The sequence below is a fragment of the Cynoglossus semilaevis genome, chromosome W (assembly GCF_000523025.1).
Source record: "Cynoglossus semilaevis isolate Cse_v1.0 chromosome W, Cse_v1.0, whole genome shotgun sequence".
Lineage (NCBI taxonomy): Eukaryota > Metazoa > Chordata > Actinopteri > Pleuronectiformes > Cynoglossidae > Cynoglossus > Cynoglossus semilaevis.
This window is the reverse complement of record NC_024327.1, coordinates 1,001,192-1,011,010: the sequence shown is the minus strand read 5'-3', so window position 1 is coordinate 1,011,010 and position 9,819 is coordinate 1,001,192. Positions and strand designations below refer to the sequence as shown.

General features: G+C 39.6%; 1 long non-coding RNA gene across 2 annotated transcripts; it reads right to left on the bottom strand.

Annotated features, from left to right (window-relative positions):
* Window positions 1-4,357: 4,357 nt before the first annotated feature.
* LOC112486326 (uncharacterized) lies at window positions 4,358-8,621 on the bottom strand. Of its 2 annotated transcripts, XR_003048753.1 has the most exons (5): window positions 8,557-8,621; window positions 8,335-8,449; window positions 5,810-5,947; window positions 4,714-4,805; window positions 4,358-4,606 (listed from the first exon to the last, which is right to left on the bottom strand). It is a non-coding gene; the product is annotated as an uncharacterized LOC112486326 (long non-coding RNA). The 2 variants fall into 2 exon arrangements; XR_003048752.1 differs by having other exon boundaries at window positions 8,335-8,615.
* Between the last annotated feature and the right edge of the window lie 1,198 nt (window positions 8,622-9,819).

The window sequence follows — 9,819 nt, the reverse complement described above, 5'->3', positions numbered from 1 at the left end:
TATACATATATATATATATATACATATATATACATATATACATGTATATATACATATATATACACATACATGTATATATACATATATACACATACATACTGAAAGAGATTTAGCTACTAAAAAGCTCAAGTATAGATAGTTATTTTTCAAAAGAGATATATTGAATATGTCCTAGGAATATGAGACATTTATAAGAAATTATAAGATTCAAAACACTAAACTTGGATGCAACTGTCCAGGGTGATATTTCATACCTTTTTCCTAGCATTTCTTTTAGTCCTTAGGAAATAATTAAAAAAAAGGAACATGATAAACCTATAACACAGTACGTTATCACAAATTTGACAAAGCAACATCATTTTTTTCATCAGCAAACACCTCGTTGTCCTCTTTAAAGTCCCTTATTTTGTAATTTCTGCAGTCATCCACATTTTATATTTAGTCTTCCTTTTTTTTTTAAAAAACTATATATATATGTTTGCATGCCTGCTCTGCTGCAGATCCTTATGTTTTTCCTTTTTGCATAGTCTGAATGCTGTATGATGGTATGTATCTATATTTGAGAGCATTTTAAGTTGTTTCGCTATATAACAGTAGAGAAGAATAAAGGTTAAAAGTTTACTTTTCTCCCTAATTTTAAATACTGTCACCATCGTCGTCCCACTCTCCTCGGTTTGCAAACCTCTCGTTGAACTTTGTGTTAGCCACGGCAGAGAAATGCCATATTAAAGCATAACAAACATCTGGGAGCAATAGTGGTTTTTTTTTTCTATTATTATGAATATACTGTATATAATATAACAGATGAGAGTAATCTACAACCTTCTTCCTGTACTGTGTTACATTAAATGGCAGCTGTTTGAGTAGTGTGTTCTGCTGTAATATTCTACCATGATCCTTTCAACGACAAATAAAAAAAAAAAACATTTTTGCTCAGGAGAAGTGTTTGGGTTTTTTATATTTAATATTTTAGCATGAATTTTAGCTAAATATAAAACAAATTATTCATCAATTTACTATTTTTTAAATAAAGGTTGGCAGATCTGTAAAGTAACCTGTGTGATGGTTGTCATATTTTCTCTGCACTGCCCCCTTTGGGTAGATGGGATTATGGCAGAGCTCTACCACAAGATTGTTGTTTTTTAACTGTAATTTTTTTTTCTTATTGACAATAATTCCCCTGCAGTTCCCATTGAACACAAAACACAAATCAGTGCAATTTCCCCACTGTTGCACTATGAAAAATATTGAAATAAAAATGTCCCCCTAGTGGTACCCACTTCCTATTTTGAGAACCTCTGTAGTTCTAGTGGCACAGCTACTAGAACTACAGACGTCACCGTGACAGACGACACCGTGCTTTGCTCATATTTTGGAGTTTTACTTCTTAAAAAAAAAATCACGTCAGCCAGTGGCGTCAGAGGTCAACTACGTAGATAATTACAGCATATATAAGCTATTGTTAAGAGGCCAAATTGTGGTTTAATCAATTAAAAGTTTAATCTGTGCAATATTTGGTCAATATTAATATTCAGTATTATTATAAACCTCTCATTTGTACTTGGTGATGTATACACTGTACTTGTAATTATATATTTTATATATAGATATATTGTATATTATATACAATATAAATATTGTATATTTTTTAAATCATTTTCTACATGTTTTTTTTTACATACCTCTTGCTTTTCATTAAATCCTCCAGCATCCTCTCCTCAGCCAATCAGAGTCCAGACACGCTACAGCACTTGTTTGAATCGGATCCTTTTAATTAGGCAGCAGACAACAGATGTTAGTGAATTAGTAATAATATCAATACACATATCTATAATAATAATAATATTTTTGGTATATTATTATTATTGTTATTATTATTATCATTGTTGTTGTTGTGTATTATGACCACAGAACTGCTGACTTGCAGTAGTCAAATACCCAAGTACATATTTGTAAAGCACTAGAACAGTTTGTTCTAGTGTTTGTATGGTCCAAAACAGGCAGACACCTTTTCAAAATAAATGTCATTTCTTTTCATGGACTCCACACCTTCACCATTCATGTTCAGTTGCCTAACAGAACTCTTCAACCTTCACCAGTGTTTTTTACTGGGTGTTTCTTATCCATTACATGTTATTAACTCCCCTGCTGTATTCCATGTACGTGCAGATGATGTCGAGCACCAGTGGAGAGGACATACTGTACATGAAGAGGAACGGACAAAGCATGGATTTGTGTTTGTGTGTAGGAGAGAGAGAGAGGGTGGGGGGAGGAGAGAAAGGGGAGAGAGGGAGAGAGGACGGCTCAAGGGCATGTAATACCACTCTGAGCCTGGTGCCAATGAAAGAGGGGATTATTTCACATGGCCCAGGTGTCCTGATATGAGACACGTCAAGCCGCCCATCCATCATTCAGTGGAGTCTAGAAATGAGAGCTGGTAAAGGCCAGGGATTGGGTCTCCATGAAGTTATAGGGTGTGGATTACACCTGCAGCCGACACCCACCCACACTCGGCTCCACGTACCCATCCCAGCAGGACTGAGTGGTGACATTGGATTATGGTGACATGGCAGTAACGTGGGTCTGTAAATATAGTATAATGACCTGCTGCATGTTGGAGCTGTTTGACCGTAATCTAGTGTTTCTGACACAGTGTAAGCCACAGATTAGAACAAGAGGCTAAAGTGACGACGATGAGGGGAAGGGCACGGGCATGAAGTGGCGTTAGAATCTCCATCACACAGACATTCTGTTGAACAACAGTTATGTGTAGTTAAAACTGCATGGAACTAAGTTACTGCAGTTACTCCATCACTTTAAACTACGAAAGTTCTGCCAGGAAAAATCTATTATGCACCCATCTATACCCAAGAACTCCCAAGAGACGAATAAAGTTCTAGCTAGTCTAATCTTATCCAATCTAATATATATGTAGGTACTACAACAGTCCTTTCAAGGACTCCAACTCCCAAAATTCCACTGCTTCCGGTAAATCCACATACGTCACGATCAGTAACCTCCGCAACCTTTAAATTGGGGGGCCAGCCCCAATATCGTTCTCTCTTTTCAGGACTTTCGCTCCGTAGGACCTCGATGAAAAGAGAAAACCTGCTCGTCTCAGAAGACTAAGAACCAACGCGCTTTTGTAGACACCATTGCCCACGGTGATAAATGCACTAGTAGCGTCTTTTTCTTAACTGAGTTAACCGGTAATTAAGTTACACAAGTAACGTAGCGCTGCGACCAAAGCAGTTATTGAAAAGTTAGAAGCGACAGGATTCCTTCTAACGGTATTCGTGTGAACCGGCACATCGACAGTCAGAGACTTTTCCTCCTGAAACGGACTTTCGGAACCAAGAGGACTCTCTGGACACAGTGGAACCAGACGGACGTCCCCAGCTCTGGCAAGGACCCAAGAAGCACGGACTTTCCACTACCCTCTAAATACGAGCAGACGTTCACTACAGTAAGGCTGGCATTTGGGCACGTTAGTTAATCTGTAGTATTGTTAAGTGCTATTTAAACTTAGGGACAGTTTAAGTACGCATATTGAATTTTGTTGTCTGAAATCTGTGCTGCTTTTATAGCTAGGCTGTTGCATGCACTTCTTTTCTAACCTCCTGACTCGGTCTTATACTCTTGTACACCGTCAGTATTTCAGTGTTAACTTGTAACGTTATCAGTATTGGGATCAGGAAAACTCCGACAAAGTCCTTTGTCTGGAGTAGACCACGCGGTACGCCTCCCTTCCCCCATATACTTTGATAACATCACAAGCACTGTTTCATTGTACCTGAGCGCATCTTGGTGCGCGTACACAACACCCATTCACACCTCCGTGAGCGCATACACGCCTCACGTGTTTCCTGTTGCCGTTCCTTCTACCTCGCAGTTCTTCTTCCACTGCGCAGTCGCGTATGTGAACACGCCTCAAGGGCTCAGTCGCTTGCTTGGTAGCTGAGAGGCAACATCTCTCTCTCTCTTTCTCTCTCGTACACGACCGCTCGTGTACACACGCACATAAGTACACACACACCCCTACACACACGCCTTGTTTTGTTATAATGATCATTGTTTATGAGTTCAATCACCGTCATTAACTTGACAGTGTTGTATAAATAAATTTGATTATTTTTGTAAACTGTATTTGTCTGTGTTGTTACTTTATTCATTGAAGCCACCCAATTTGCCAAGAACTCTCAAAATCCTTCAGATATTTAATTGTTATTGGATACTATTGATTTTAGTATATTTGTAATACTTCAAGTAATACATTATTGCTATATTAGTAGGTTAAAATAATAATTAAAGATAACTTTAATGAGACTGGTTGTGTTATTAATTTGAGACTGGTTGATAACACCGAGTGCTCCTAAGCAGCACTCGACCCATTGCACCTACAATTCTTTGAGCTTTAAACAAATAAAAGGTAAATACAATGACCTTTGTTTCTGTATTTGAGCTCTTTGTGTGTGTTAACATATCACTTACTTAGCTTACTGCTAAGAGACTTTGGTTGATCTCAGCTCCTTCTATGCGACTGTGTCTGTTTGTTTTTTTGGTGTCTGATGCCCTTTCACTTCCTGCCAGGTCTATAAACCACATACTGCAGGCAAGAAAGACAGATACACGTGTCTCATGTTGTCATTAAACACCATGTGAAATAGTTTTTTAATAATAAACATATGTGACCATATCAAGTGATGGACATACCTGCCAACTGTCTGCTGGTTTGGAGAACGAGAAGAAAGCGGATTTGCTCCACTTGTTCCCTGTGTGTGCTCCTAGCTGCCGTGAGAAATCACCTTTTCAAGATGAAGGAGGTGACAGTAGGACAGAGAGACCAGAGACAGATACAGAGGGAAGTGATCAGGGTATGTAGTCATCAATACACCATACTAAAACTGTATATGTGCAATAACTGTATAACTAGCATTACCTTGTGTAATAGCAAAAATGTCCATTCTCATGTGGAATGTCACTCACCTGTTTATTTAAGTATAATGGTAAAAATCGTAACATGTCAAATTGTTTGACTGTCATTATGTACAGTCTTTGTTTCTCTGTATTATTATCTTCTATAATTAATTGATTTATTATCTCAATTGCAATATCTCAAAGTAACTATACCTGTAAACTGGAAAACTACAAAATTGCAAGCTGATATCTTATTTGTAAAGCACTATGCTAGACTTCACTCTTTATACCGCATATTGTACTTTGCTGCTGTCAACACTGTCAATTTCTCCACTGTGGGTCCAATAAAGGAAATCTTAATCTTAATCCTAAAAACATGATAAAGCATTTGCATTGAATCCTGGCCTATTTTTGTTTACAGTAATAATATGTAAATAGTAAATATGTTCTTGATGTTTAAGTGTAAATAAGAGCATCGGCGCTACATTTGTAATCACTACAAAAGGAATAAAAGCAAAAATGAAATGAACCAACACCAAGAATATTTTCATGTTAACTATTAATTATAAAAAAAAGATACAGTGATGTAGAATATCAATACACTATTGTGAAATAATACATTAAGATATTTCAGTGTATCAATATTTTCTTACACCCCAATCCACCCCCATGACAACACAAACCACTATCACTAAAATTTTTTTTGCAGCAGTAGAACTCTGTGGTAGCCCGTAATTGTAACGAGCCACTGTCTTTGCTTTATAAATAAGTGGATGCTTAGTCATGTCAGTGGTCAGTACAACGCTGTGAGCAGCATCCAGACACCTTTTAACTTTAGAACAACACTCTTCATACAATGAAGGTATTTTTTCTCCCATGAAAAATTTCCTACTTGGCATCCTGTAGCGGGGATCAAGTGTCTTTATTAAATTCTTGAAACCCTCCTGTTCAACCACAGAGAGGGGTTGTAGGTCCTTCACGATCATCATGGCAATACTCTTTGTGATGTCCTTGGCTCTTTGTGAATTATCTAGGTGAAATGACAAAATGATTAAGTCTGTAACTGTAATCTGAAAATAGCCTAAATAGGAATGCTACTTTTCCTTCAACAGTTAACACTAAAGAGTTATTATAGTCAGTAATATTCATATTTCAGGTTTGAGGTATAGAGCCTATCTTTATATGGGTAGCTATATTTTTGGGTTCCAATAAAACTAGGGCTGCAGCTATTCTTCAATTTAATTGACTAATTAGGAAAAAAAATGGTTTGATGCCAATTCTGTTACATCGAGAACTTGTTTAATTATTGCTGCGTACTAAAATTACCCGTAAAAAGCTGGTGCGAAGCAGACAACCAAAACTTTTGCGAAGTTTGTTTGTTTATAACCCTGACCTGGGTATTGTTGATTTTTTGGCTGAAAAGCATCTGCCAGAGTACATTGTCTCTGTGTCCGCGGGGGTGTTCTGGCTTGGGGATCCCCCCCCTCCTCCCTCAACTTCTTTGCTTGCAGCTCGTTGCTCTCTGTAGGGTGAGCTTTTTTCATATGTTTGTGTAAATTCGTGGTGTTACCACAGTAGCGGACCACTTTATTACACAAATCACACTTGGCACTGTGTTTTTCTGTTGTTGTAAAAAAAGTCCACACCGCGCTCCGCTTCTTGTTTGGCTCTGCCATTGCTTTAGGTTCCGGCTGCTCTCACTCTCCCGTCGCCCTCTCTTCCTGGCAGGCAGGATGCAGCAGGCCAGTGGCCAGGTAGGGGGAGGGGCTAAAAGTGTGCCTGAGTCACTCACTCAGGCAGAGACTCAGAGAGTAGCAGGGGGCGCTGGGCGAGAGAGAGAGGGGGCTGCGCTATTTGCGCAGAGAATCGGTGCTTTGAGGAAATTGGTGGAGGAGCGAAGTATCGATCCCAGGACAACAGTATCGATCCGATCCAGGTACTTGCTTAGTATCGATAATATCGATATTTGGATCGATCCGCCCACCCCTACTGTTCAGGACTTTCGCTCCGTAGGACCCTGATGATAAGAGAAACCTGCTCGTCTCAGAAGACTAAGAACCAACGCGCTTTTGTAGACACCATTGCCCACGGTGATAAATGCACTAGTAGCGTCTTTTTCTTAACTGAGTTAACCGGTAATTAAGTTACACAAGTAACGTAGCGCTGCGACCAAAGCAGTTATTGAAAAGTTAGAAGCGACAGGATTCCTTCTAACGGTATTCGTGTGAACCGGCACATCGACAGTCAGAGACTTTTCCTCCTGAAACGGACTTTCGGAACCAAGAGGACTCTCTGGACACAGTGGAACCAGACGGACGTCCCCAGCTCTGGCAAGGACCCAAGAAGTGCGGACTTTCCACTACCCTCTCAATACGAGCAGACGTTCACTACAGTAAGGCTGGCATTTGGGCACGTTAGTTAACCTGTAGTATTGTTAAGTGCTATTTAAACTGAGGAACAGTTTAAGTACGCATATTGAATTTTGTTGTCTGAAATCTGTGCTGCTTTTATAGCTAGGCTGTTGCATGCACTTCTTTTCTAACCTCCTGACTCGGTGTTATACTCTTGTACACCGTCAGTATTTCAGTGTTAACTTGGAACGTTATCAGTATTGGGATCAGGAAAACTCCGACAAAGTCCTTTGTCTGGAGTAGACCACGCGGTACGCCTCCCTTCCCCCATATACTTTGATAACATCACAAGCACTGTTTCATTGTACCTGAGCGCATCTTGGTGCGCGTACACAACACCCATTCACACCTCCGTGAGCGCATACACGCCTCACGTGTTTCCTGTTGCCGTTCCTTCTACCTCGCAGTTCTTCTTCCACTGCGCAGTCGCGTATGTGAACACGCCTCAAGGGCTCAGTCGCTTGCTTGGTAGCTGAGAGGCAACATCTCTCTCTCTCTTTCTCTCTCGTACACGACCGCTCGTGTACACACGCACATAAGTACACACACACCCCTACACACACGCCTTGTTTTGTTATAATGATCATTGTTTATGAGTTCAATCACCGTCATTAACTTGACAGTGTTGTATAAATAAATTTGATTATTTTTGTAAACTGTATTTGTCTGTGTTGTTACTTTATTCATTGAAGCCACCCAATTTGCCAAGAACTCTCAAAATCCTTCAGATATTTAATTGTTATTGGATACTATTGATTTTAGTATATTTGTAATACTTAAAGTAATACATTATTGCTATATTAGTAGGTTAAAATAATAATTAAAGATAACTTTAATGAGACTGGTTGTGTTATTAATTTGAGACTGGTTGATAACACCGAGTGCTCCTAAGCAGCACTCGACCCATTGCACCTACAATTCTTTGAGCTTTAAACAAATAAAAGGTAAATACAATGACCTTTGTTTCTGTATTTGAGCTCTTTGTGTGTGTTAACATATCACTTACTTAGCTTACTGCTAAGAGACTTTGGTTGATCTCAGCTCCTTCTATGCGACTGTGTCTGTTTGTTTTTTTGGTGTCTGATGCCCTTTCACTTCCTGCCAGGTCTATAAACCACATACTGCAGGCAAGAAAGACAGATACACGTGTCTCATGTTGTCATTAAACACCATGTGAAATAGTTTTTTAATAATAAACATATGTGACCATATCAAGTGATGGACATACCTGCCAACTGTCTGCTGGTTTGGAGAACGAGAAGAAAGCGGATTTGCTCCACTTGTTCCCTGTGTCCACACATTCAAAGAGAATTTCCCCAAATTCTCTTCACACCAATTCTCTAAGAACACCTCTACTCTCTGGAAACAATGGGAGATCTTCACATCAACTTACTAAAAAACACCTCTACTCCCAACCTACTTCCTCACAGGGAACCCTGGAGCCATCCATTCCTTTTGATCTACATGACCATCTGTGGTTGACTGGACTTTATGGCTCCGTCTACCTCCCTTTCAATAACCCCCGCTCAGCAACAAATGGCTTATGAAACTACAGAATCACACCCTCCGATTCCGCTGAACCGTGGAGCAGCAGCATCACCTAGCGATGACTGTAGGCACAGTAACATAAACAGCAACAATAATATCATTGGCCACAAACGGCCCAACCTATTTCCTCCCATTGGTATACCACTTTTAAACACACGCCCGGTTTGCCGAAACCACTCCCCAAAAATAAGTATAAAAAGCGTAAACCAGTGATGACATATCAGAAAATATTTTTAAATACTATATAACTTTGTGTTGTAAGTTCCTTGAATAATTCTCCGGTTGTTAATTCGCTTTATTATTGGACCTGTTTTGTTTGACGTTTGTTATTAAAACAAATAGACCATCTACCGGCTGCTTCCACTCCTTGCCTGAAGACACCTCACACAGCAAGAATCTTTCAAATCCAATCTAATGTAATCTAATGTAACCTAATCTAATCTAACGTAACCTAATCTAACTTTACTGTTAGATTTCAGTGGTTTTCACATTTGGATTGGGTCTGAAAGCAGGAAGCTGCTAAGTGACCAAATGCCTTCCCAAGCACATACACTCACGTAGCCCCACACATTCAAAGAGAATGTCTCCCAAACTCTCCAGACTGCAAAACACCTCTACTCCCTGGGAACGATGGGAAGGCTCCTAATCCATATTCTCACAGCAAACCCCGGATCTATCCATTCATTTTGATCTCAGCAACAAAAGGTTCATAAACTGTCCTCCAGCACTGCTGAATCATGGAGCAGCAGCGCCACATTGTGGCGACTGCTGTTATAACCATGATACGAGAACAATAATATGAATGGCCTCTCTCTTCCATTGGCCTGACTACATTTAAACACACCCGGGAAGCTGGAAACCACTCCCCACACAGGTATAAAAGTGCACATCACTGATGATGCATTAGAAGTTATTCTTGAGAAGAAGGTTATTCTTGACTTTG